The sequence below is a fragment of the Mus pahari genome, chromosome 15 (genome assembly GCF_900095145.1).
Source record: "Mus pahari chromosome 15, PAHARI_EIJ_v1.1, whole genome shotgun sequence".
Taxonomy (NCBI): domain Eukaryota; kingdom Metazoa; phylum Chordata; class Mammalia; order Rodentia; family Muridae; genus Mus; species Mus pahari.
In genome coordinates, this window is record NC_034604.1 from 71441922 (window position 1) to 71468054 (window position 26133).

The window sequence follows — 26133 nt, forward strand, 5'->3', positions numbered from 1 at the left end:
GTGTGTGTGTGTATGTGGTTTGTAGGTCATCAAACTAGAAAGGAATCCAAAAGGGAAGAGATTTTAAAAGAGGGCTACAGAATAGACCTGACAAGAAAGTGGAAGAGGCTATTGAAGGGGGAACGGGCCAGAGGGGGCTGGGGGGATGAAGGGCCTGGGGCAGATAACTAAAAGGTATAATGTAACATATATAATGCACATCATGCAACTCATTGCTTTGTGCACCACTGTTTAAAAGAGTGGTGACCTCAGACAAGGTTATTCTGAGATCATGGTAAAGTGAGATAGCAAGCTCACGTCGTTATTTTGTCTAAACTTAGGTACCAAGGTAAATTCATCACCCACACATATCAAAATCCTTCTCTCTTGAATAAAAAAAAATTAATGACATCAGACATAGCTACAGGTATACTTTATTTTCACTATAAATACAGTGTTTTGGACACATAATTGTATATTTGCACCCACTAGTTTTTTTAGTAGCCAATTTGGGAGGCAGTAGGACATGTATTCTCTAATTTTTGTTTTTAGTTTGTTTTGGTTTTGTTTTGTTTTTAACACCTTTATATTGCGATGTCCTGTTGTTCCTGTGATGTGTGCTAACCTTTGCCACAAAGGGTTAGTATGCTAGTTAGTTTTTTGTCAACTTGACATACCAGGGGAGAGGAGACTTTATTGAAGCAAGTTCCCAATAGGACTGGACCATGGGAATGACTATAGGTCAGTTTCTAGATTGTTAACTGGTTAAGTGCCCAGCCCACTGTGGGTGGTGCCATTTCTAGGCAAATGGGCAAATGGGGGCCTGGGCTGCATAAGAAAGGTAGTGAACGATAAGTCTGGGAGCAAGTCAGTAAGCAGTGTTACTATGTGGTCTCTACTTCAGTTCCTGTCTCCAGGTTCCGGCTTTAGTTCTCCTGATGGTGGACTGTTACATGTAAATGAAAGAAACCCCTCCTTCTCCAAAGGACGTTGTATCACAGTATCAGGAAGCAAATTAGGACAAATAGTAAAATCCAAATAGGTAAACTATTGGTGTGCTCTTCCTGGTCTTTGGTTGGAGATCATGGACAGCTTCTAAAAGTTTAAATGTGATGGATCCAGTTACATCATTAGTAAAGAATTTTTCTCTCTGAACCAGTTATACTTGAGGAATCAAAACTAACCTCCCATTTCCACCACAGAGAGCCCTAGAGAATGTAGCAGTAGGCATGCAAAAGACTATGCAAAGATACTTGGTTGAAAACAGAAGGAATCATTTTATTTGCTGCATGAGTTTCTACTGTAAGTTTAGAAAGCCCTTTTAAATCAAACGGATTCGGTTGAACCATATGTGAGTCTGTTGAGGAAAGGGGAGTATATTAATTTGTCATTTGGCAGGGAAGGTAGGAAGTGACCACATACTGGCCCTTAGCTTGTTAGTGGGAGGCCCTCCCATCCCTGGGGTCTGTGAGTGAAGTGGAGTTCATGTTTTGAACTGGACCAAACCATGTGGGGAAGATTTTATTACAAATGGGTATGAAGGGTTAAAATGACACACTGTGTGAACAAAAACTCACTGGCTGTTAGTAAACTTGATAGATGTTGTTAATAGGGGGATGGGCTCAGACAATACAAAGTGGCTATCCTGACAGAATTCAAAGGTATTTTACCTAGATCGAGAACTGGTGTAGAGCATCAGTGGGTACACGGAGTGCACGTGGGTGAGGGGAAGGCCTCAGAAGAGTGGTTTTGAGACCACAACAGAGGGAAATGGTTAAGGCGAGGAGAGTGAGGCAGTTGGTTTGGAGACGAATCCCACATGTTGGAAATGTGAGAGCTGTCTTCAGACATAGGAAAGGCCATCGCACAGAAGAGAAAATATATCCTCACTACTTTGCTTTGGAGACAGAATTAAGACCAGTGGGTGGAATTTATAAGAAGCCAACTTTTGGCTCAATATAGGAACTGTCTTTTTAACATGGAAAACTGCCCAACTGTGTATATGGCAGTAGGCTCTCCTTCCTTAGAGAACTAAAGTGTAACCTGGAGGACATTTTGTGGGAAACACAAAAGAGAATGGATCCAGGTGGAAATTCACATCTCATGTGGCTGCTTCGTTTCTCACATGCTCACCTTGGCTCTCTCAGGTACTGAGGTAGGCTCTGGGTCGGAGTAAGGATGGTGTGAAAAATCCAAGGCCTTGTAAGGTGCAATATTTTTTCAGTTTTTTAAAAATATGATGATTTGCTTCCTTAAATTTCAATTTAATCACCTTTCTAAGCAGGTAGTATATTTTTCTCAGATTCATTTGGCAAAAGTGTATGTGGAAAATATGGTGTATATGTTTTGAGCTCCGTAAAAAAAAAGGGGGGGGGGGAATCAAACAGACCTAGATTCTCTTCTCATGGAATTACAACAGCATCTGAAAGCTGAGAGGAGTCGTTGTCTATTTTTAGCTTGTAACAAGCAAAAGTAACACACCAGTCCACTAATAAGATGGCATATAGAGAAATAAATTCAGGACAATTTATACCCCGTAGTACATACTGTCTACTGGATCACTCTTAGCCGTGGTATTTTATCTGAGCTATATAAACCATTTCTAGAAGACTCTGAAGTCAGTTTTCACAAGAGGTAGGAGATGGCCGTTCAAGCCCAATTCTAAATGTTAACAGTTCTATAATAGCTCATGGGTTCTTCTCAAGAGGCAGTTCTCTAAATATTTTACTCTAGAGACCAGGAATAAAAGAAGCAATCTTCAGATCACTTCCCAGTAATTCAATTCCGTTTAGTTCAGTTCATTTCTTAATAGAAACCTTTAAGGCACTATGCTAAATACTCCAGAGAATTCAGAAGTAGATGAGACCTAGCCCCTAGCCTTAGGAACCTAAAGCCCTATAGATAAATAACCATATTCAAAGTAAAATGTCTAAGTGCCTTAGGGGAGAAATATGGAGACAGAGATTGTACTTGCTTCTGAATTCAAGATGGAAATGTAATTTCATGGACCTATTGGAGGTTGTGTACACTTTTGTAGTGAATGTGAGAAGTAGGGTCTTCTAGGAAGCCATCTAAGCAAGACACAGAATCTAGAGGATGTGAGATTTCTTCAAGACATAGCAGAGACCTATGCAATTGGTATGCCAAGTAGTTTCAAGCAATGGTGGAAATTTGAAAAAACAAACAAACAAACAAACAAAAAAAAAAAAACCAGAAGTTTGCATGCTCAGAGCAAGGTATCAAGTTCAGTAGATAATTAGAAATCATGAAAAGTGTTCATCAGAGAAACAAGTCAGGCACCTAGAAAGTAGAGAATAGTCAACTATGTGGTAGACAAGTGACCTGCATGGGTTCGACATCACGAGGTAGGGGAGTACACGAAGCTTAAGCTTTGGGATAAATGTGGTAGAGGCAAGTGAAAAGAGGATGGAATGAGCTGTGTAAAGAGGACATCAAAAGGGCTGGGCTTTAGATGCTAACTTTTTTAGGTGTCATTAGGATTGCAGGCTGAGAGGTTATATACTTGCGGTTAAAAGCTAATGTGTTAAACATAAAGTAACCAGGGATTTACAAGTCATGTGGGTAGAAGGCAATGCCATATGAGAATGGGAAAGCACTGGGTTGGAGACAGTAGCTCAGTTGGTAAAATAGGAGTTTGATCATAGAACCTCATGTCTTTTATAAAAGCTAGGTATATCTGAGAGGATAACAGGTTGACCACATGCTTTAGTAAGACAGGAGAGACGAGAAGCTGTTTTGGAAATGGGCATCATGTGTGGAGGCTGAACCTATGAACAAGATGGACGCAACACTCAGAGAGCAAGGATCTGTAGCTTAGGGATAGCTGCCCTCCTTGCAGTCACCTCCTCTGATATCATCGCCACTGAGAGCCTTCTTAGAATGCCCCAGTGAGCAATGCTCCCTCTTCTTCTGAAATCCTTCTGCTCTAACAACTAGGGTTCCCTGGAGCATAGATTTAGACCAGGCTACATTCTTTAACTCTCAGCAAGGTTTAGCTGAGCCTGAGTACATAGACAGACCTCACTACTCTACCAGAGACAGAGTATTAAACTGAGAAAGTTCCAGTACAGAAATTGAAGACATGAGAGATTTAGGACTTTTAATAATTCTGCTATCATTTGCCAAACATTTGAAAAGCGCTTATTTGGGGCAGACACTACAAGGACCTCAGGATCTTAAAAAGACAAAAAATATCCACAACCTAGACTTCAAGAGGAAGACAAACAGCTTGGCAAAATACGAAGTGCACAGTACAGGTGGTGGTGTGTGCAGGGTGGGGCAGGAGCGAGGTGTACAGTTCAATTGGCAGTGTGTGCAGGGTGGAGTAGGAGCAGATGCTATGAGAAGCCAGGAGCTCATGTGACTCAGAAGCCAGCTTGTATCCAGAAAAATGCCAGTGAGGAAGGTCTCTTTTGCTCTGAAAGAAACACCTATGGCTGCCTTGTAAATGTCTACTTCAGAGGAAAGTCCCAACCATCCAAGTTCATGCTGTTATTCTTGAAGCTTGCACAATGGGTAATCATTTGATTGAAAAACTCATTGCTTCTTTCTAACAATAGTTTCCTACTCTACCCTGGTACACACATACATGGACAAGAGCTGCTGTTTGTGAGATATTTATGTGATGAGGCTCATGCTGCCTTTAGGGAAAGGGGACAGCATGAAGTGGAGAGGTTGCTTAGGGTCTGCTGTAGAGAAAAATCGGGAAGGGATTAGGAAAGTGCACATACAGACCCTGCCCTGAACTCCCTTGACACTGATAGATAGTTGGTTGCTTGGTTAAGTTTGACTCTTTTAATCTCTCTCTCTCTCTCTCTCTCTCTCTCTCTCTCTCTCTCTCTCTCTATATATATATATATATATATATATATATATATATATATATATATATAGTATTTTCAGAGGAAGGCTCTCATCCCAGCCCACTGTGTGACTTTTCGGCTAACTCACCCAAGGCTATGCTGATTAGGTGCTTTGGGCTTGAATCTTCTTTTCCTTTTGTCTTACAGGCCTAGGACTGGTTCTTTGTATCGGAGGTCCAGACCAGCCAAAGGAGTTAAATCCAACGGAGTGGCGTGGAGAGAAAGCTAGAGACAATTGCACTGGCACGGATGGTTTAGAGCAGCCAAAGCTCCAGCAGCAGGAGAGGCCTTCTGGCATCTCAGCGAAGAGTCAAGTTTCAGAGTTCATGGCTGAATTTTGACCTTGGGTTTGCCTCTCACAGTGAATAATCTCAGGGGTCTTCTCTGTATTTCTGACTCCTTCAGGTAAGAATCTGGGGGATGGGTGGAAGGCTCTAAGAGCCCTTGAAAGCCCTTCCAACTTTAGTGGTCTCCAGACTGCTAATTAAAGCCCCAAGGAAACTGCAGCTCTTCATTCTCTCTTCTCACCTCAAGAGGAATAAAAAAATAAAAAAATTGGCTCTGGCCCCTTAGCCAGAAGTGGTGGACCACAGACATCACAGCTGAGATATTAATATATTATTGCAAATGTTATATTTGCATAGATGCATTACTCATTATGCAGATTGCCAATTATGAATTATTTGTTCTTTCTTCCAGGAGAGAGATTGTTTATTTGCAAACTGCCTGAGAATGACTTTAGGCAGCGTGCAGACAAGGCTCTCGAATTCAGCAGATCTCTGTGAGCTCTCTGCAAAGGCCTGTATGTAGGTTCTTAAGGAGGCAGGAGAAGGTCAGCTGAGAATAAAGGAAAGTGGAGGAGAGGAGAGATGCCAGGGTTATGATTGCAAGAGGACAGCAGCAACCAAAAGGTTTGGAGGTTAGCAAGATCAGGTGTCTCATGCGCCAAAGAAATCGTCTTACAGGAAGATATAAGCTACAGTGAAACTGGGGCTTTTCAGCCTCAGGATTTTCTCTGGTTGTACCAAGGAGCCCAAGGGGTTTGCAATCCCATAGAAAGAACAACAATATCAACTAACCCCCCCCATCAGAGCTCCCAGGGACTAAACCATCAACCAAAGAATACACATGGAGGGACCCACCACTCCAGTTGCATATGTAGCAGAGGATGGCCTTATTGGGCATCATTGGGAGGAGAGGTCCTTGGTCCTGTGAAGGCTCAGTACCCCAGTGTAGGGGAATACTAAGGTGGTGAGGTGGGAGTGGGTGGGTGAGGGAGCACCCTCATAGAAGCAAGGGGAGGGTTGGGATGGGGGGTTTTTAGAGGGGAATAACATTTGAAATGTAAATAAATAAAATAATAAAAAACATATAAAAGAAGGGTCACAACTCAAACACCCCTGCAATAATGGCCTCATGCCGCTGACTGCCTTTCTGTAGCCACTCTTTCTAAAGATATTTACTTTGATTTGTCTCATTCCTCCTCACAGCTATGGAAGCGTTGAGGATTTACATACCTTTCCCATACAGATCTGGCATTCCATCATGGCTGTCTGATCCTAAAGCCTGAGCACTTACCCACCGTACTATACTCTTCCTGAGACACTTAATACTTTGACCAAAGGCCATTTTTCTCAGGACCCTTTAGAAATACAAGCCCAAGTTCTATAGGCATGTCAAAATGGGGGCATCTGATAGAGTGGCCCCAGTGTTCTCTATCAGACACTTGTGCTCCACTTAAGTCTCTAAATCTGAGAAGCGTCTGAAGTTGGCTCCAGAGGGAGTGTGGCGGTGATCGATGAGTTTTTAAGAGGGGAAATGATGGATGTAGGAACTGCTTGCTGTGAAGAAAAAGGGGAAGCTGAGTTTCTGGGGGTGCAAACTGAAGCTTATCTGAAATGGATAAGAGCTTAGGTTCTTGAAGGAGAATAAAGCTTCAATGTGATATCACATCCGGTGCAGATACAGTGGGGTGAAGAGGAGGACCATGGGAAGAGACAAGGGAAAGGAAATGTTCCCCTTTCAGATGGGTAAGAAGGAGTCAATTAAAATGTCTTCATGAACTGTATGTTTCCTAGATGACCAAACCTGGAATAATACAGGGTATTATAATTATTATAATACATGGGTAAATACAAGAACCCTGTTCCTAGGAAGAAGTTGGTATAAATAGTTGTTTCATTTCTGAATAAAACATATTCTAGAATATGATGTATTGGTTTTAGAAGTGTGGTCTAGAGGCCTTTAGCCAGTCTCTTCACATGTAACTGTGAAACATTTGTGATGTGACTAGAAAATTTGAACTAAATACTAGTTGCCAAATACTTGGTATAAGGGAGGAAAGTTAGGAAGGTGTCTTTTCTCCAACATCTATTTTTTGGCATCGTCAAAATTCAGGTAATTGGAGCTATGTAGGTTCATATCTGAATCTCCTTTTCTATTCTATTGATCTCTCTGTGTATGTTTGCGCCAGTTATACTGCTGGGAAAGTTGAGTCTCTACTTGTAAAAGATGGAGACTAGACTTCCATCTTTTACCCAGCACTGAAATTGACTTCAAGTGCATCAGAGACTTAATGCGATTCCTGAGACCCTGAGACCGTTAAAAGAAAATTAGGGAAAACCCTTCCAGATACAGGCAGGGGTAAGGAGGGCTTTCATCACTTAGGAAACAATTGACAAATGCCACATCACAAAACTTAAAAGTTTCTGTACAGCACAGGAAATAGTGATCAACTAAAAAGAAGGCCTACAGAATTGGTGAAAATCTCTGTGAGCTGTTCATACCAAGAATATACAATCAACTGAAAAAATCTAATATTAAGAAAACAGACAATTCAATTAAAAGAAAGGCTAAAAAAGGTTTGGACCGTTCTTAAAAGAATAAAAACAAATGAAAACTGCTTTGAGGTTTCACCTCATCCCAGAGATAATGGCTTTCATCAAGAAGACACAGCTGCTATGGTTGCCTACACAAGACCTGCACAAGATCACGCTTGTCAGCATTTTAGTGTGGGAGATACGTGTGCACAGAGTCAGAACTCCACTTCTAACTGAGAAACTACTGATAATTGATAGCATCTGGGAGAGAGAGAGAGAGAGAGAGAGAGAGAGAGAGAGAGAGAGAGAGAGAGAGGTGTGGAGGGTGAGGTCTGGGTAAGCCTACCATACCCCAGTGGATGGCCCATGTCTATGAATATTTGGTTATCACAAATTGGATTCAGCACGTTATTAAAACAAAGTTTGGAGGTGGAGAGAAGTCAGAGGGTGGATCTTGGAGGAATTAGGAGGAGATTGTGGATGAACATAAAAAAAAATACATTATAAGACTCTCACAGAATTAATAAAACACTTGTTAAATAAAATTAAAAGGAAACAATTTGCGGGGGTGGGGCTGGGGAGACCGGGCCCTGGTTAAGAGTGTTTGCTACTCCTGCGGAAAATCTGGGTTCTGAGCACTCACTCACAAGGCAGCTTACCTATCCATAACTCTAGTTCCAAGGGATTTACCCTCCTTCATAGGTACCAGGCATACACATGGCACACAGACATATATGTGGGCAAAGACTCATAAGCATGAATTAGAAAATAAACAAAATTCTAACAGAAATACATTTTGAAAGAAAGGCTTAGACACTAGGGCTAGGGTGGAGTCAAACATTTGAATTTTTGTCTGTCTGTCTGTCTGTCTGTCTGTCTGTACTTTTTCTTCAGCTTAGATCTGCCTTGCTGGCAATTACCACTTTTTTCCTCCAGAGACATGAAAGTAGAGAGTAACGGAGGTAGGAAAAGCCAGGGTTCAGAGGATAGGCCATGCAGTGTGAATAACTGGAATTGGAATCTCAGCTCTGGTCATGGTCTTAGTCGCATTCATTTTAAGCAGCTGAATATTAGTTTATCTCCCTGTGAAGAAGATTAAATAGTGTCACTGTGTCTTCACTCAAGAGACAGGACAAGAATGTCATGATGAGTGTTAGGGCTCAGTATTCAATGAATATTAGCAGGCAGCATCATTGCCCTTCGTATGTTCATGTTGTGAGTTAGAATTAGAGCATACCTGGGTGGGTATTCCGTGGGTGAAGAGAGTCCTCAGGATCTCCTCACTGCACCTGACTACCCTGTGGGGGAGGCAGACTTTGAAATATGATGAGATTTGGTGAGTACAAGGCAGTGTCCTTGGGTGGGACAAGACCACAGTTGGAGTTGTGTCAAAGGTGACCTGAATCCTTTCTGTGGAGACAGATACAGGAGGTAGTCTGTTGTTACAGAATTTCAACGTTTTGACAAATATTGAGAAAGTATGTGTCTGCAGCCACAAAGCAGGGAGCAAAGACTCTTTTCTTCCAGGTGTAATTTTGTGCCTGCCTTGGGGGTGGGGCACCAGAGTATCTTACCCTTCCTATCCCTCTGGCCTGTCTCCCCCTCACCAAACTGGGAATCAGACTGATTCCCCTGCTGACATTTCCCTGAGACTCATTTCATGCTATTTTTTCATGGGGGCATCTGGGCTGACAATGCAGGGACGTTCCCACATAATTGAAAGGAATTTGTGATTGTGTGCAGGGATGTCAGCCATGGTGAGGCCTTGGACTCTTTCCAGTTGTGGTGGCGTCTGATGTCAGCGCCCCAGTCTCTCTTCCCTCCCTGGCTCTTGCCTTATGAACTTCTTTACTCCAGTTCTCTCAGTGATCTCTCATTATAGTGACAGATAGGCCCTCTTGCAGTACACTTTTTTGGGGGAAGCCCCTGCTCATAAGCCCTAGTGTTCACAAGTGTGTCCCTCAGTGTCCAGTTTTGTGGCCCTGTCTGGGCCCTGTGTCTGACAAGAAGAGGTTGAGGGAACACTTGTACGTTTTGAGTCTTTCTTTATCCAGGTTCCTTTGCATATGCAGAACGGAGTGCCGGCTGTGTTTATCTCTGACCTTCTCCGGCTCCTTTTCTTGCATCTGCTAGGGGAAAAACAGCACTGGGAGCTAACCAGCCTCATCTCCCACCCACGGAGCAGATGATAGACTTGCCTGTCTTTGCTTCCTTGCCAACCCTGCTTTTCAAGGCCTGCCCCAGTCTTTCCCAGATACAGATCTCTCTGGGGTTTCCAGACAGTCCAGAGGACCAATGTCAGGGGCTTTGAGAAGAGATATAAGGTGTAAACATTGTGGACCCTAGCTTTTCTAGCCTGAAAGTTTGGTTAGCTTGAATACTCTACCATCTTAAGGAAACTGCTTTTCATATTTGTAGGGCATAGTAGGGCCCCATGTGACATGGCGAAGAAAGCATGATGGGGCAGGGGAAAATGGTAAGGACCATCAGGTTCATCAATTGGCTTGGAGTTTTGCCTAGAACAGAAATAGTGCCTCCTCTCTGGTATGGAGTTTCATCATGACTTTTGTCTGATCTAGGAGCACCTGTATGAGGGAACATCTTTTAATCACACTTTTTCAATTCCTTTCTGACTGAGAAGTAGTTTAAAAGTTTAAATGTAGTAGAAAGGATTGTGGAATTGCTGTGAAGTTTTGACTTTAGACAGTTAAGAAGCCATGTACTGGCCTGTGAGCTTCACAAGAGTTGTAAGTCTGTTTGACTTCCAATTGTTGCTAAGTATAATCTGGATTGAATTGAATATATATATATATATATATATATATATATATATATATATGAATATATATGTATTTCACATATTTTATATGTATATATCACATAATACATATTACATGCATATATTCCTTTCTTGCCTTTTTGCTTTTATACTACTACAAAGGTTTAAATAGTGCTATAGGAAAATGATCCTGGCATAAAACATTTACACATAAACCTTATTTTCCTTGTACTCTCTGAATTTACCATTCAGCCAACCCACCCTTAGATAGCATCCTTGTGTTGGGCCTTTGAGATTTAACCAATAAATAGGCTGATTTCCTCCTATGGATTCAGACATAAATTTTCCTAACAGCATTTTTTAAAATGTCAATGTGTCTCAGTTGGGCAGTATATTAAATCACATGTGTGAGTTAGTTTGGCAATGACTTTCCCAAGAAGGACAGAAGAGACTCTTATTGCTAGTCTCCGAAAGGAGTATGGGTAGGTAGACAGGGAGGAGAAAGCTAGAAACTGAGTATTCTTCATCCTAGACTTAGTGCCTGGATTTTCCTGCAGACTATCGCTTATCCCATGGGAATGGAAAGAGGTGCAGTTGCCTTTCCCTGTTTGTTTTTTCTTTCTTTTGTCTTCTATGTGGACAGAGTCATCAGCTTTGACTAAAGGAGAGACTTACTCTCTCTTTGGTGGATTGTTTGCAACCATCCATTTAGTTTAGGGACTTCCATTTCATCGCCCTGCTTCTTACTGAAAAGGCTAAGAAGTCATTCCCCACCTCCTAGGGTCCTTCACCCTACTGTGACGGGCTGTATGATGGCCAAAAACATTAGAAAAAAAAGTATCATTTTAATTGGATGATGTTCATATTTGTGTTTATTGACTGTTAACATGGCCTGGAATGGTCTAGATGTAAACAGGGACAGGTGTGTTGACTGGTGTGAGGGGAGCAGAGAGTTAAGGGCAAGCAAACTAAGGAGAACACTGAGAGGTTTAAAGCACTCTTTATCTCCATTTCTGTTGTTGTTGTTGTTGTTGTTGTTGTTGTTGATCCAGACGTGTCGACACTGCTTTTCCTCTCCTACGTCAACACTGAAGGGCTAAACTTTGCTAGGTGTGATGTCTGTGAGGTTTCATGGATTCTTAAGCAGAAATAATAAACCTGACTTCTCAAACACTTAACAGGGGAAATGACAATTACCAGTCATGTGCCTAGTGGGGCACACACACACACATAGTGTTTGCTCCTTAAATGCTGCCATAAGAGAAGATCAACTACCCACATCTCGGTCACCCACACTATGTACCCAGGAAAAGGCCAAAGATAGATCCAAGGGAACAAGCTTTCTCACTGCAGGTATGTAAGGACACAGCGGTTATTTTAAGCATGCTGTTTTCCTTCCCACACTCCCTCCCTCAACTCCTGCCTCCATATACGCTCATACCATAAAACTCAACAACAGGGCCAAGTATACACTCAAAGGAAACATACCACCTCTTTTAGTGCTGCTCATGAGCGTTAATTATGAGACCTGCCAAATATCTTTAGGTAAAGGAGAAACCAAACATCAGAATGTGCCTCTTCCTTTCTTCTGAGTGCCATCTGCTCAGAGATCTGTCATCTCCCGAATACCCACAGTAGGAATGAGAAATGACCATGTACCAAAGAGTAAGGGGACAGGAAAGATCACAGCCACTGATGCTTCTGTGACTCAGGTGATACCCGGGAGCTTAAGATATGTCTTTGATTCATCAAAAAGAGCTATAAGCCTCCAGTGGCTCTCTCTGTAGATAAAGGGCTAAAGTTTGCTCCAATTACAATTCCTGAACTTGGAAACTACAAGTAAGTTGATGCAGGGAGCCTCTGAGAGCAGGAAAAATAGAGGCCCTGAGCGAAAAGGAAGAGCGCTGCTGGTGGATTGCCTCAATGGCACCAATCTGGAATATTTGCTCACTTCTATTGTGCAAATATTTGTCTTGTAGCTGATTTTTGAGCTACAAACTTATAACTCCTGAAGTTTGTCTTGGTGTGAGTCAGATCCAATATACCACTGGGAGAAAGTTACCTTGACAAGGACAAAGGGTCACTGTAATACTGAAGTCCCAAATTGATGGCATTCCAGCCAATCTGCTCATTGATTTGGTTGATGTGTTATTTAAAATGAAAAAGTAGTAATTCTTTGCATTCATAAAAGATCCTCAGCTAGCACCTGGGAATCCAGAAATAAAGGAGAAAGGTGTATTGAAATGAGAGTTTGCAATTGTTCCTATAACCTATGGAACAATTGTTCCATTTTACATATCTGATGTTGTAGTTTTCCCAAACTCACAGGTTTCTCTATTTCTTTGAAAAACATGTTTTCATCTTTCTGTGAGTCTTTGGTCAAATTATCCCCCCTTCCTGGATTGTTGTTTTCACTACTGCAAAATGGGGAGGATAAATCAAATAATAATAATAATACATGAGAGTTACGGAAACAAATAAAAATGCTAGAAGTTTCTACTCTAATACATAACTTTCTTTGCTAACATATGGCTGGACAACTGACTGTATCATCTATCATATGGTATGTGTATTGATGCTGGGCCTTTGAATGCTATGTGATTTGAAAAGATATAAAAACATATTAGACCTTGTCCTTAAATGTCCTTAAATTACTCTCCCACTGGTTTGTTTCTTGCCCTGATATTCTACCTTGATTCTCTACCTTGTAGAGAAACTTGGCCTTGCTTTGAAGGGTGCTGGCTACTCTATCGAACCAGACTGACTTTGTTAGCAGGAATGAGTACTTTCACATCTACAAGCATGAAACCATTACCCACAGAGTCAAATTCTACCTGCATGAGAGACACACCAAGAATGTATAGAGGTAAGGAAGGAGAAAGAAGTTCAAAACAGATTCTGATAGGCAGATCTATGTCTAACCAGGCTGGTTTTCCTGGTTATCTAGAGGGATGCACTTGAGTAGTGGGTTAGGAAGAAATCAGTAAAGGAAGAAGAAAGATTCGGAAATGAAATGTAGAGATGACAGGTGGCTGCTCACACAGTTTGTTGAGGTCTACTTTGCTTACTTCGAACTGGGCTTGATGCTGGTGAGAGCGCAAGGTCCTCAGGCTGTGCCGCCTTAGCACCTTTGGTTCCATGCATATTTGGATGTAGCTTCTTTACCTGGCAGTGTCTGGATAGGCAGAGATGAATCTCTGGGGTCATCCCTAATCTTTCCTCAGGTTGATCCAACCAGTATAAGCTGGAGAGACCAAAGGAGAGACCGAGGAAGAAGGGAGAGCAAGCAAGAGGCTCTGGGTGAGATTGAGGACTGACCGGAGTAACAGCAGTGTCTACTGAGCAAAGGAGACTAGAGGCCTCTGGCCAGAGAAGCCCAGGGACTTCTCCAGATGCCGGAAAAGAGAGGTGGCTATTCCGGCTCCAGAGCACATTCATCTTCACAGCGTGAATTTTAGGAAAAGGCAACAGTGGTCCATGCTCTGTCAATACTGATGGAATTTATTTTGTCTTTTACCACTAAACATGTCTCCCCTTTGTGATGCTGTCGAATTGCCTAGGTGTGTATGACTATGATATGATATGATATGATATGATATGATATGCATATGATTGCGTATGACTATTCTGCATCTGGGATCATCCATCCCAGCTGTGACCCTGAATGGGCTTCTTGTAAGACTTGCACATGCTTAGTGTAGACAAGAGGATCCATCCACGGGTCTGGAATGGGAACTCTAAGCAACAACATCAAGCTTTAACAGTTAACACACATGCTGCTTGTTAGAGGCTGGAGGAAGAACTGTGATTTGAACTCCCCTGTAGCTTTTGCGAGTTAACTATCCAAGAGAGTATCTCCTCTCAACAACAATAGCAAAATGTCACTAACATGGCACAGGAAAAGAACATCGTAGTAGGATGCAAGTGACCTGAGTCTGTGACTCAGGCCTGACACTAAATCAGGTCTTAGGGTGAAGAAGTGTCCTGAGAGAAAGAAGTCACTTATGCTGTGTTTTGTTTCATGCTTTGTCTCTGTCAAGATCCACAAAAGTGGGATGCCTGCCTGCCTGTTTTATATATTTCCATGTTGCTAATGCCTGGCCCACTTCCTACTTAATTATTAAATGCATAGGTGGTGTTACTGGAAAAGACAGTGCACAGGATCCCACTGGCCTCATGACGCTCTGTAGAATCTATGGGGTAAGCGCTTCCTACACTGACTGTTTTCTAGGCAATGGAAGGACAGTCTGACAAAGTCACTGAGCTAGAAAAAGGCAGAAGCAGAGCCTGCTGTTAGCATTGCTAATACTAACTGTGTGACATTGGGACCTGGATCTAGGGGTTTTAACAAGTCCTTGTGCTGGAGTCTGAGGGAAGGCAGAAGAAGCAGAGGCGACAGTGGGGAGTCAGGGCCCTTGTATGTCTCGCTTACAGAGTCTCCTTGACTTGCTTTTCCATAATCTGACGAGGCTTTTGAATCACTACACCATTTGCTAATCTGCATACTTGGGGCTGCCCCTAGGTTTACAGTACTGCCACCAAGAGTAAGGGGGTGACCAATGCACGCTAGGTTTACTAGTTAGGTGCTGTGTAGTAAAAGCTTACTTGTGAGACCTTGTGAATGAAGTCCTGTTCATAGAGGGAGTCCTTCCCTACTCCTGCCAAGTCAGCTTAGTACATCGTTGATTTACAAAAATGAGCAAATATACCATGTTCAGTGGGTGCGCAGCACTATTGGAAATACCGTGTTACCTCATCTGTGTTGTATATGAAACCCTGAGATTTTCTTTATGGTAAGGCCATCAACATTCTTGCAGATGAAATATGATCCCCCAAGAATGTAGCTTCTAGAGACACAGAAATGTGGAGTCTGCACACAGGGCTCAGTGGAAATAGGGAAGGGGTTTGCTTGCGTTTGAACAGGACTGAGACAGAACTGGGTGTTGCAGTATGGATGTGAACCATCCCTGAGAGAATTGTGTGATAACCGGTTCATCTCCAGCTGGCGATGCTATTGTGGGGGATTCTAGAAACTTTAAGAGGCAGAGTCTCCCTGAAGAAGTAAGCCCCGGGGTGGGGCGGGGCAGACTTAGGGACCATCTTTTCCTTCTCCAGTTCTTGCTTCTCCTGCTGCCTGTCTGCTATCGGATAAGGCTTCTCCTCTGCTCTTCAACCATGGCATGGTGGTGTTCCCAAGGCCTATGGATGTAGCCTGTGAAATTGTGAGTCAAAATAGATGGCTAAGCTGCTACAGTGATGCCGAAGGAGCCGATGTCGTGCCTGTGGTTATTGTACAGTCTCGTTGGGCAGAATGTCTTAAGGATGACAATTGTCTAAGATGACAATTCTGGGGCGGGGGGGGGGAGCAAAGGCAGGCCTCCTGGTTAAGAAGCCAGACAGAGAGAGCATGTTGGGGTCCCTGTTCCCCCCTCTACGTCTCATGTTTACACCTGCTAAAAGAGATCTGAGGATTGAGCAGGTGGTTTCCCAACAGTGGTGTCCACCAGGTAGGCTGCTCTCTGGTGACTGGCAGAGGAGCACGGCCCTTTCCCATCAGGGCCACCTGGCAAAGGCCCAACTTGTTTCTTTTGTCTTAATCCATGTCATTCAGAAAATAAACTCTGGGTTTCTCTATCTAGCACTTCTAAGCCACAGTCTCATTGGTATTCAGCAAACTTTCCCGGGCCCGTCTTCTCTTTTAATTCTGTGAGAAGATATTTCAATGAGTCTGAGCTGGGACAATTTAGAGCTGAGACTCTGATCTCTATTCACAGCCTGGGTACGTTCTCACCAGATTTGAGTCAGGAGGCTAAGCTTTCAGGTCCCCTGTGGCATTGTCTCCAAGTTCCTCGGGGCCAGGCTGCCAAGTTCATGCGAGAGGCTGACCCCCTTCCTTTCACAGACCCACTTATTAGCAGCTTTCTTTCTTTCTTTCCTTTTTGCTTTTTCTTTTTCTCCCCCTTCCAGGCCCATAGATACAATTATTAGAAATTCCTGGTTTTGTGCCCATATTGAAAGAAGGCCTGAATGGGTATGCTAAGGACCCGAAAGGGAGCCGCTCTCCCCAACTCCAGCCTCTGCGGTTAATTAGATTTGGATGGTTTCAGAGGAGCAGCTGGGGCTTTCAGAAAATGGGAGTGATAAAGAGGGCCTATTCAAGGTATTTTGGAGGGGCTGTATAAAACAATATAGCTGTGAAACGGGGTTTGGGAAATACAACATTCTTGATTTGGTGGGGGCAGAACTGCAGGGGACGGCAGGCAAAGGCAGACGGGAATGGATATGAGCAGGCAGAACAGTCCCTGGCTGGACAGTCTCCAGTAAGCTGGACACTTGAGCTGCTGTCCCACAGTGTGCTCCCATCCCCCATGGCAGTCCTGCTCCAAGCTTGGGATAGCCGTCCCATCAAGCACATACCTGGGGCAGGTGAACTGGGGCAGGGGGGGAGTTAGAGATTAGGGTTGTAGATCAAGGGCACTGTCTTTTTCAAGCTGTCAGAAGCATTTTAGCAGAAGAGTAAGGAGGAAGAGGGTGATGGCCTGCAACCCTCCCCATTCCCCCCCATAGGGAAAAGCAAGCTCTCCCTGCTGGGGACAGAACCTGGCCCTCCTTGGAAGTAGCTGATGTCCCCAATGTTAAAAGACTCCACAGAGAACAAGTCTCTACACTCATGTCTAGTCACACACTCGGGCCATCACCTTGTCTGTCTGTAGTCTTCCCCTCTAGGACTGGGGAGCTGGTATCAAAGACCTCTGCCCCCCCTCCCCCCAGTGTATTCCAGTGTCCAGTCATAGTGATGAAGATACTGACGAGGTTGAAAAGGAGTGGGTTGCCTCAGGCACTAAAGCCTCCAGGGGCTCCCTTCCACGGCTCAGTGGAGAAGAACATCTGGCTGCTCAAGTTTCCCATCTGATCTAGCACGTCTCAAGGCTGGATCAAGAGCACTCTCCAGGGAGAGCTGACATGAAATAATATCATTTTATTCCATGGCTCAGCATTTAGGAAAATCTCAAATAGAATACACACACAGACACAGATATTAATTCTTGGAAGCCTTTTTTTTTTTTTTTTTTTGCAAGCGATATCCTACATAGAAGCTCAGTCTACAAAATTAAGAGAAATAAAATAGCTTAGGGGGCTGCAGGGGCTATGTGTTCACTGTGGCTCTCATGACAGAGCCCGAGGCTCTGGGGACTTTAAGTGTTTTTCCAAGGTCTCTACAAGTAGCAAAACAATCCCTGCAAAACCTAGAAGTCTTAAACTAGCCCAGCTGTGTTTCTTTTTTTCTCAATTAGGCTATATATATATGATATATATATATGATATATATATCTCATATATATATATAATTATATTATATATATAATTCTCTTAGAATATATATATTTCTCTTAGAATATATATATATATATATATATATATATATATATATATATATATAATTCTCTAAGAGTCAATGTGTTTCAGGCTCTCTGAGTGTGTAGGTGGAACAAAGAGCAGTTATTAATATCAATGCGTCCATGGCTGCCAAGCCTAGAGAGATATAATAGTGTGACCACTATGTTAGTAAAAGTCTGTTCTTTTATAAGCAGGTGTCCTTTGGCCATCAAGAGAAGAATGAGATGCAGTCTGCACTATTAAGGGGCTTATCCTTTAATATGGGATGGAAACCTCACAATGACCACAATGCCGGCGCCTCCATTAGGCAAAAGACCCAGATCACTATCTAGTCTCCGGTCTTAGAGGACGCAGACACACCCTGGGTGGTCTACTGGGATGGCACAGTGTGCTGCCCAGTTGCAGGGACAAGAGTGAGCACTGGATATGAATGCTGATCTTTGGATTTGATTTCAGTTTCTGAAGGTTTAAGTTTTGGAAAGGGAAAGAGTAGTTAGGGAAGGGAAGTAGAGGAATTAGGGGTGCTGGGGTGGGGAGAAAGGAGGGGACCGCTTTCAATAAGCAGTCACTGTGTGACTCTGTAAAGTCTCCTTTCCTGGTTAGAGAGCTATTTTTACAGAGTGTCTAACTCTGTCCTTGTCTTTTCTTCAATTGTCCTTTCTCTCTGTAATGTATTTTTAGATTGTGGGTTTCTCAAAGGCAAGAATACTGGGTACCCGTTTCAATAACTCAGTTTACAATGCAAGTGTTTTCTTTCCTTGGGAGAGTCTTTAGGCGAACAGAATATATTACTGAGATCCCAGTTTTCCTGTAGCCAGGAGGGGCACACGAACAGGGCACAGTGCATCTTAAGGAACAGATTGTGGGTGGACAAGATGAATTTACAGAGCCTTTTGGAAACAGGGTGTTGCTGCCTATACGGGTAACTAGCATCTGGTAGTTTGGGTGGCTAGAGAAGATTTCGAGGGTGGGAAGACATGGGATGGGCTTTGTAAAAGCTTTAGAGCAGCCTGGGGACCCCAGTGGAAGAGCTAGGGGAAGGACAGAAGGACTGAAGGAGCTGAAGGGGATTGCAACCCCATAGGAAGAACAATATCAACTAAGAGGACCACCCAGAGCTCCCAGGGACTAAACCACCAACCAAAGAGTACACAGGGAGGGAGCCATGGCTCTAGATACATATATGTAGCAGAGCATGGCCTGTCTGACATCAATGGGAGGTGAGGCCCTTGGTCCTGTTGGGGGGGGGCGCTAGAGCAGTGAGGCAGGAGTGAGTGAGTAGGTGAGCACCCCCATAGAGGCAAAGGGGAGGAGGCAGGGGGGATGGGATGGGAGGTCTGTGGAGGGGTAACTGGGAAGGAGGCTATCATTTGAAATGTAAACAAATAAAATGATTAATTTTTTTAAAAAAGCTTTAGAGCTAGGAAGAAGGGCAGAGTCAATGCTACTTCAGAGCCTTGAAGTATAGGAGAGACATGAAAGTCAAGTCCACACCGCGGTCTGTTCTTTAGAGAAATATACACAGGGCACTGAGGACGTAGTCACTGACACTGAAGACCGTCCAGGGAGATCACACTGCTGGCTTCTGTGACTGTGACAGAGGCCAGGGAAAGAAGAGACATGCCCGAGCTGGGCTGGTCCCCAGGCAAGAAAGCGCTCCTTATTTTCAGAACTGAAAAGCCACGTGGAGGAATGTTCCTTGGGAAAAGGAGACTGGGAGTTTGATCTAAGGCCAGTGGCAGTCTCTGTTTATTGATGCTAAGCTGCAGCCGCCTCTTTGAGGGGTTGCAGGGTCTAGGTTGGAGAACCCAGGTTACATGGAGCTGAGAATCACAGGGTCCTTGAATTGCAAACTAAGAAGTATGAACTGGATCTGTGAGAGACGCTCTTCTCTGGACCAGGAAGCTGAATTCCCATCATTTCACCAGTTTGAAAGAAGCCCTCACCGATGTCCGCGCAGATACTGCCAGGCACACAGCTCCGTGGTGCCAGAAGAGACATCTTAAGCTGGAAGCGGCTCACAGTAATTGGTGCTTTCTAGGCTGCTGCCTCGCTGGAGAGCAGAGGCGAGGCAGAAGGGATGCGTCCTCCTCTGCATGCAGTGATTGCCGGCCCAAAATAGCCTTGCACCTGCTCTGAGCTGCCTGCGAGATAATTTCAGCTTCCAAGGAGACTACCCTGATTGGTGTTGATTTCTTATGATCTCCCCTCTGGCACACACCTGCAGAAAAACACCTGATCATAGAGGCACACCCTGGAGAGCCAGGTCACCGAGCGAGCCTGCCCGAAGAGGACCAGCCCTGTTCACAGGTACCTGCTCTTGTACCAGGTGGATGCTAATGGAGGTTACAGAAGAGCGAGGAAAGAGAGAGGAGGAGAGACAAGGAGGCTATTGGTCTGGGAAGCACTTTGGAAGATGTGGTAGAAGCATGGTCCAGCCTGTTTACTTCTCAGTTCATCCCTATCTCTGCTCCTTGCCACACTAACCCTGTGAAACGACTCTCCTTCAGTGTGTGTGTCTGGAACCCCATCTCTCATCTGTTGATCTTAAGCCGAGTGCTTTCTTTCAGCTCAACTATCTCTACAGAGTCAGCCTTGTGTACATGTGCAGAAGATTCCTAGGTTTTAGAGCCATGTAAACAACTGCCTAGAAATGATGTTGAAGTCACTGCTAGAGCAGTGAATTGGGCCCACCACAGTTAGGAGCAAGCGTAGGACTGAAACCCAGTGTATTCCAGGCACAGTGCAAAATGACATGATTTCATTCCAGTCGGCCCCCAGACTCTAGGTGCTAGGGAGAGTCCTTGGTTCCATGCAGCTATTAATTTGTCTGAGGCTGTAGACTTTGAAATGTTAGAAGTTCACATTCTTCTCTCTGTGATGTATCATTTTGATTAAACATTATATATTACATATATTATATACATAAATGTATGTGTGTATGTATGTGTGTGTATGTGTGTGTGTGTGCGCGTGCGTGCTATGACCCGAGTCAACTTTATGGCACAGGGTTTTATTATATTCCTCTGGTATTCTATTGGGTTCTGGAGACATCTGTCAAATCTTCCACTTTGCAGAGTTTCATCTGCCCCAAGAAGAAGCTATCAGAACAAGAAGCCAAACCCAATGGCCTGCAGGGCTGGTAAGTAGCAGTGGGGTTGTCCTTGGTGGAAAGTTCCAATAACAGACATGTGGAGTAGTACTACATTGTCTATCACAATACTGTGAGGCCGGTGTCTAAGTGTCTCGAGTCCCTGGCCACATAAACACACTGGAGAACGTAGATGCAAGGGGCATCAGTGCTCATGACAAACGGGATCTGAGCAGGAAACAGAACTGGCTCTGACCGCTGCTTCTGTGCCAGAGCAGTGACAGTCACTGTGACTCGGATCTTCCGGCAAACGTTTGGAGCTTTTTCAAGTGAAACCCTCCCTTGGGTGCTTCAGGAGAGAGGATAAGCAAGCCAATCTCTATCTCTCTGTCTCTTTCAGAGTTTTTTCTTCCCCCCTTTAAGGAGAGATATGCACAATTAACTACTTTGATTGGGGGGATTACGTGGCATCTACCCGCTCATCTGTGAATCGGGAATTTCTCTGTGTCTGCAAAAAGAGTTGGGGGGCTTTTAGTGGACTTTCCTAATCTGTGGCAGAGTCCTCGCCTCTCATCAATGTCTGGCAGCTGCATTTTTTTTCTCCAAGGTCTCTGCCAGCCCTCCCTTTTGACGCAGCAGAGAAGAGAGACCTGAGCTTTTCTTCACCTCCCACTGTAGTTGCAGAGGAGGACCCAGATGTCTACATTCTGGATTAGTTTTATTGTTCCCTTGTCTTCTGATTCCATCACAAATCTACCTCTGTTTTCTTAACCTTTCCTAATAGCATAGCATGGGGGGGGGGAATCATACACACCCTGAGGCCTTATGTTAGGCGAGCACGGGAGGAATGTATAAAAGTCTGCTTCTTCACCTTGGGGTTGTGCCTCAGCCACTTGTGTTGTCCCTCAGCTCTCCACTCACCATCGTAGTGTTCCTACTACTAAGCATAATTAAACAGAGAAATAAAACCCATAGGCCAGTGAAGCCTGCTTCTCCATCCCTTCTCTCTTCTAGGTCCTGACGATGGTCCATGCTCATGTTCCCCAACTTTTCATCCTACAGGGCAGATAGCTTTCTGTACCTGGTAAAGATTTCTGCTTTCTAGACCTCGTTGGCTGATTGTGCCATATTTCAGTCACCTACAGAATGGCATAGTCCTGACTGGTTATGTGTTTTCAAAACACCAAGTGTGGTTGGGATGCACAAAGGGTTCAAGTAGGCATTTCTTTTGATCACCTTTTAAGATTCATTATAGGTCATGAATGTCCAGTCCTTCACAAAGTCTACCCATGACGTTTGGCTGGATTTGCTCTAATCATTTAGAGATTTTATTAAGTGGACAGACTAAATGAGTTACTAGAGGTTTTCACCTCTCTGAGATTGGAACTCGGTATATAAATCAGGCTGGCCTGGAATGCATAGCAATCTGCTTACTTCTTCTCCATGCATGCTGGGATTAAAAGCATATACCACCACATATAGGTGTGGAGCTTTTAAAGACTTTTCTCCAGGCATTAGCTACAGATTTTCACTTGGCAGGCCAATAATTCTGTTAAAGTTCCCTAGCTAATTCTAATCACAGCTAGGTAGGGTTGAGAGACATCATATTGTTCCGAACCTGTGTACCGATCTGTGTTCTAGACTTTGGACTGTAGTTCACTAGTTTATTTCCTGTTGATAAAATAGTACAGACATCTAACTTTCTGTTCCCTGGTTTGAGGACTTGCACACCTTTGGTCTTTTTGACCGCACATCCTCTAATTTCAGTTTGCTGTTGTCTATGCTAATGAGACAGGTTCCTTCCCTGGTGTCTCTAAGGAGGATCACACCTTACAAGAATTCTATTAAGATGAAATTCTGTTCACTGGGATTTTCTTTGTAACCACTGACGAATATTGAAAATATATTAATTACAGTGATCCCAGCACCCTGTGGATACACTATGTCCATGGCATCATTTAGTTTCAATGCAAATTTGAAAATCCACCAGGATTATTATTACTATTGTGTGATTTAATAATTGAGATTTAGAAAAGGTAAAGACAGACTTAGGGCTCCCTAGCATCCATTCTTGGGGCTTATGGAAACAAAGGTCACAACTCACTCGGTGGGGATTCAGTTGGGGACACTGTGTGAAATCTGGCATATTCACAAAGTCTACATCAAACCTCCATCAAAGCTGTCACAAACCCTTCAAGTGTTCAAAAACAACCCACGATTGCCCCCAAACTCCTGCCCTAGGTTTGTCATCACCTCCATGTTCTGGTCTTTGCTTCTAGTTTTCTTGGTTCTCTCCAAGAGCTCTTCTTCTTCAGTCTAGTTAGAAATTATGTCTTCCAGTTGCCTCACTCTTGCTCCCTTGGGTTGTAAGCCAACTATGTCTGTTTTCCAACAACCGAACCCAATCAGGATCATTGGTAAGTCCGTGTCAGGACTCAGAGAGATTAAACTGAAAGCACATGAGTGTATTTCTGTACTCCAACACAGAAATGTTTTTTTTTTCATGATGTTATTATTCCCCAATACACGTTCTATTTATGGCAGCACACTTCTTAAAAAGCAGCATGGGCTTACCCATAACTAATACACTTAAAGCAAATTTCATAGTTTTCCCCATTGCACCCAGCTAAAAACTCTTCAGGATTTTAATACCAGGAAACCAGGGATAATTTGGAGGTTGAGCTACTCTGTGAAACAGTTGATCCAGAGGGGCATGTGGACAGTGAGGGTTGGCATGGAATTCTAAAAACTTTCCTGCCTTCTTTTTTAGCTCTTTGGTCATTCATGTGAAAACCGTCTTTTCCCAGAGCAGAGAATTCGTGAAAATATTGAAAATCTGACCTAGCTATTTAACTAGGTGAAAAGCTATTGGCTCCAGCAGACAATGCTCAGAGCTCCCTACTGGGATCCTAGGACACGCCTGCATATTTATCAGTGCTAATAAATGGGGCCCTGTGAGTCAGAACATCTGTGACATGCTTACCCCTATCTGACATGAATCCCCATAATTCTAGCATCAGTCTCATGCTAGATATTACTCATAATGGCTTGAAATGATGATTGAGGAATGAATCATACCCAGATTGGTACCAGCAATAGCCCAGATGCCTATGCATCCCAACTCTACCTAGTTCCTGCGATCTCTGCCTGCCCCCACTGTTTAGAAGCTTTGGTGATTGATTCTCTGAGGACCCATGAAGCCTATCGATCTGGTAAATAGAATGCAAACAAGTTGTACTGGTCATTCAGGAAACATCAATAACTTAGATAAGCTTGAACCAGCAACTTCTATTGGCTATAGCATGGATAATTTGTCTTCATATTTACTCAGTATTGATGTTAAAGAGAACAATTAGTCATTTGTTTTATAGCTTACCTCAGCCCTAGCCCATCTCTAAAATTGCCTCAGCTATCTTTGGTATTTTAGGTAGGAAACTAAGAATTTTGCTTCTTATAATAGAAAATGACCAGCTGGGCACAAATACCTTCTATTATCTCTGTCATTTTACCATTTTTGGAAGAGCCCCTGATCATCTTGTTAAAAATCTTTTAATCTCAGAAAGAAAAAAATCCATTAGTAACTCATTTAGCCTATTTAATGTATATCTGTAAGAGTTCAGGGTAAATCAAGCTTAAAGCGGTCATGCATAGTCAGAGTCTATGCATGCTTATTGCCCTTAGGTTTTCATAAATACATTAATCATATTGGTACCCAGTCCTAAGAGTCTTCTATACCTAATGCACATTCTCTCTTTTCAATCCTTAATAGCATGTTAGAGGGCTGAGAAGTGGCTTAAAGTGCTTGTCTTGTATGCATCTAAGATCCATCCCCATGTCAAACAAACGCCAAGTATAGTAGCATACCCTTAAACCCCCATAGCTGGTAAAGCAGGAATAAGGAGATTCCTGAGACTTGCTGGCAAGCAAGCTCAACTTTCCTGGCAAGCTCCAAGCTAGTAAGCTATATTTTCTCCAAAAAGATAGACAGTACTTGAGGAATGACACCCTCTGACTTCTACATGCAACAGCACATACAGAAGCACACACAGAAACACACACAGAAGCACACACCCATGGGGGGGGGGAGAGAGAGAGAGAGAGAGAGAGAGAGAGAGAGAGAGAGAGAGAGAGAGAGGAAACCCACACATGGCATAAGCCACTAGGGATAATTCATTGTTTGATAATTAAGAGATGATTGAAATTTTAATGTTGATGCTCTGCCTGGGCTTGCAGGAGAATTACACTATACTAGTTAACGCAGACAAGTCATAAATATTTTCTGTTATATTATTGACCTACATGAAAAATATCGATCTGCCCATCTTTTCAAAGAATTGCAGAGAATCAGGATTGTAGTATTTATAAGCTCCTAGGCTCCCCATTTCTTCCCTGCATCCCTGACCATAGTCACGTGATTGGTTCAGCTGGTCTTAGCATCCGGAAGGTATGCCTGAGAACTTCCCTTCAGTCTTTGGCCATGGAGGCGTTCCCTTTCCTCGAACACTATTCACTGTTCCCGCCTCCACGGCTGACTCTGTACTGCCACTGCTCACATCAGCAGCACCTTTTACTAACCTTGCATCCCAGATCATCTTGCTCAAGGCAGCCTGTTCTTGCTCTGCTAACTTGGATCTGGAGTTACTCTGTCTGATGGTTTGAGACAAAGTCTCAGTCTGTAGCCCAGGCTGGCTATGAACTCCTGGCCTTCTGAGTGTCATTCTAATCAATTTCTCTGATTATATTTATTTTATTTTGATGTCATCCATAAATGTGCATTTGTAGCATTAGTTGGCCATTGTTTGTCTTCTCCAGTAGAGACTGAATCATGGAAAGGAGAGACCTACATATAGCTTTACACCTTCTTATTTCCAGGACCATGTTCCCAATAAGTCATAGTGAAAGCTGGAAGAAAAGAATGAGAGGAAAAGAGACAAAGGCGTGGAGGCTGGTTTGGCCTACTTTGTTACTCTTTTTTCTTGTAGGTGTGTGCATATGAATAAGCCATGAGCCATTTTCTCTCTACCAAGAAAAAGACAATGTATATGTAGGTGGCATTGCCTGTGTGTGGTTCTTTCTCTAAGGCCTCCTTCCCTGGAAATTTAGTTCTAGTTCTGCATTTCTCTCCCTCTCCCTCTCCCTCTCCACCTCCCTCTCCCTCTCCCTCTCCCTCTCCCTCTCCCTCTC

The 26133-nt window shown here is 43.4% G+C and overlaps 1 protein-coding gene and 1 long non-coding RNA gene across 2 annotated transcripts in view; one reads left to right on the forward strand and one right to left on the reverse strand.

Annotated features, from left to right (window-relative positions):
• The window catches only part of Slc14a2 (solute carrier family 14 member 2), a 438498-nt gene that overhangs the window by 284491 nt on the left and 127874 nt on the right, over window positions 1-26133 (reverse strand). The window lies entirely within an intron of this gene.
• LOC115065517 overlaps window positions 19783-26133 on the forward strand; it is a 44362-nt gene continuing 38011 nt past the window's right edge. The window contains exons 1-2 of the long non-coding RNA XR_003845300.1: window positions 19783-20168; window positions 20936-21000. This is a non-coding gene — a long non-coding RNA (uncharacterized LOC115065517). The remainder of the gene's footprint in view (window positions 20169-20935; window positions 21001-26133) is intronic.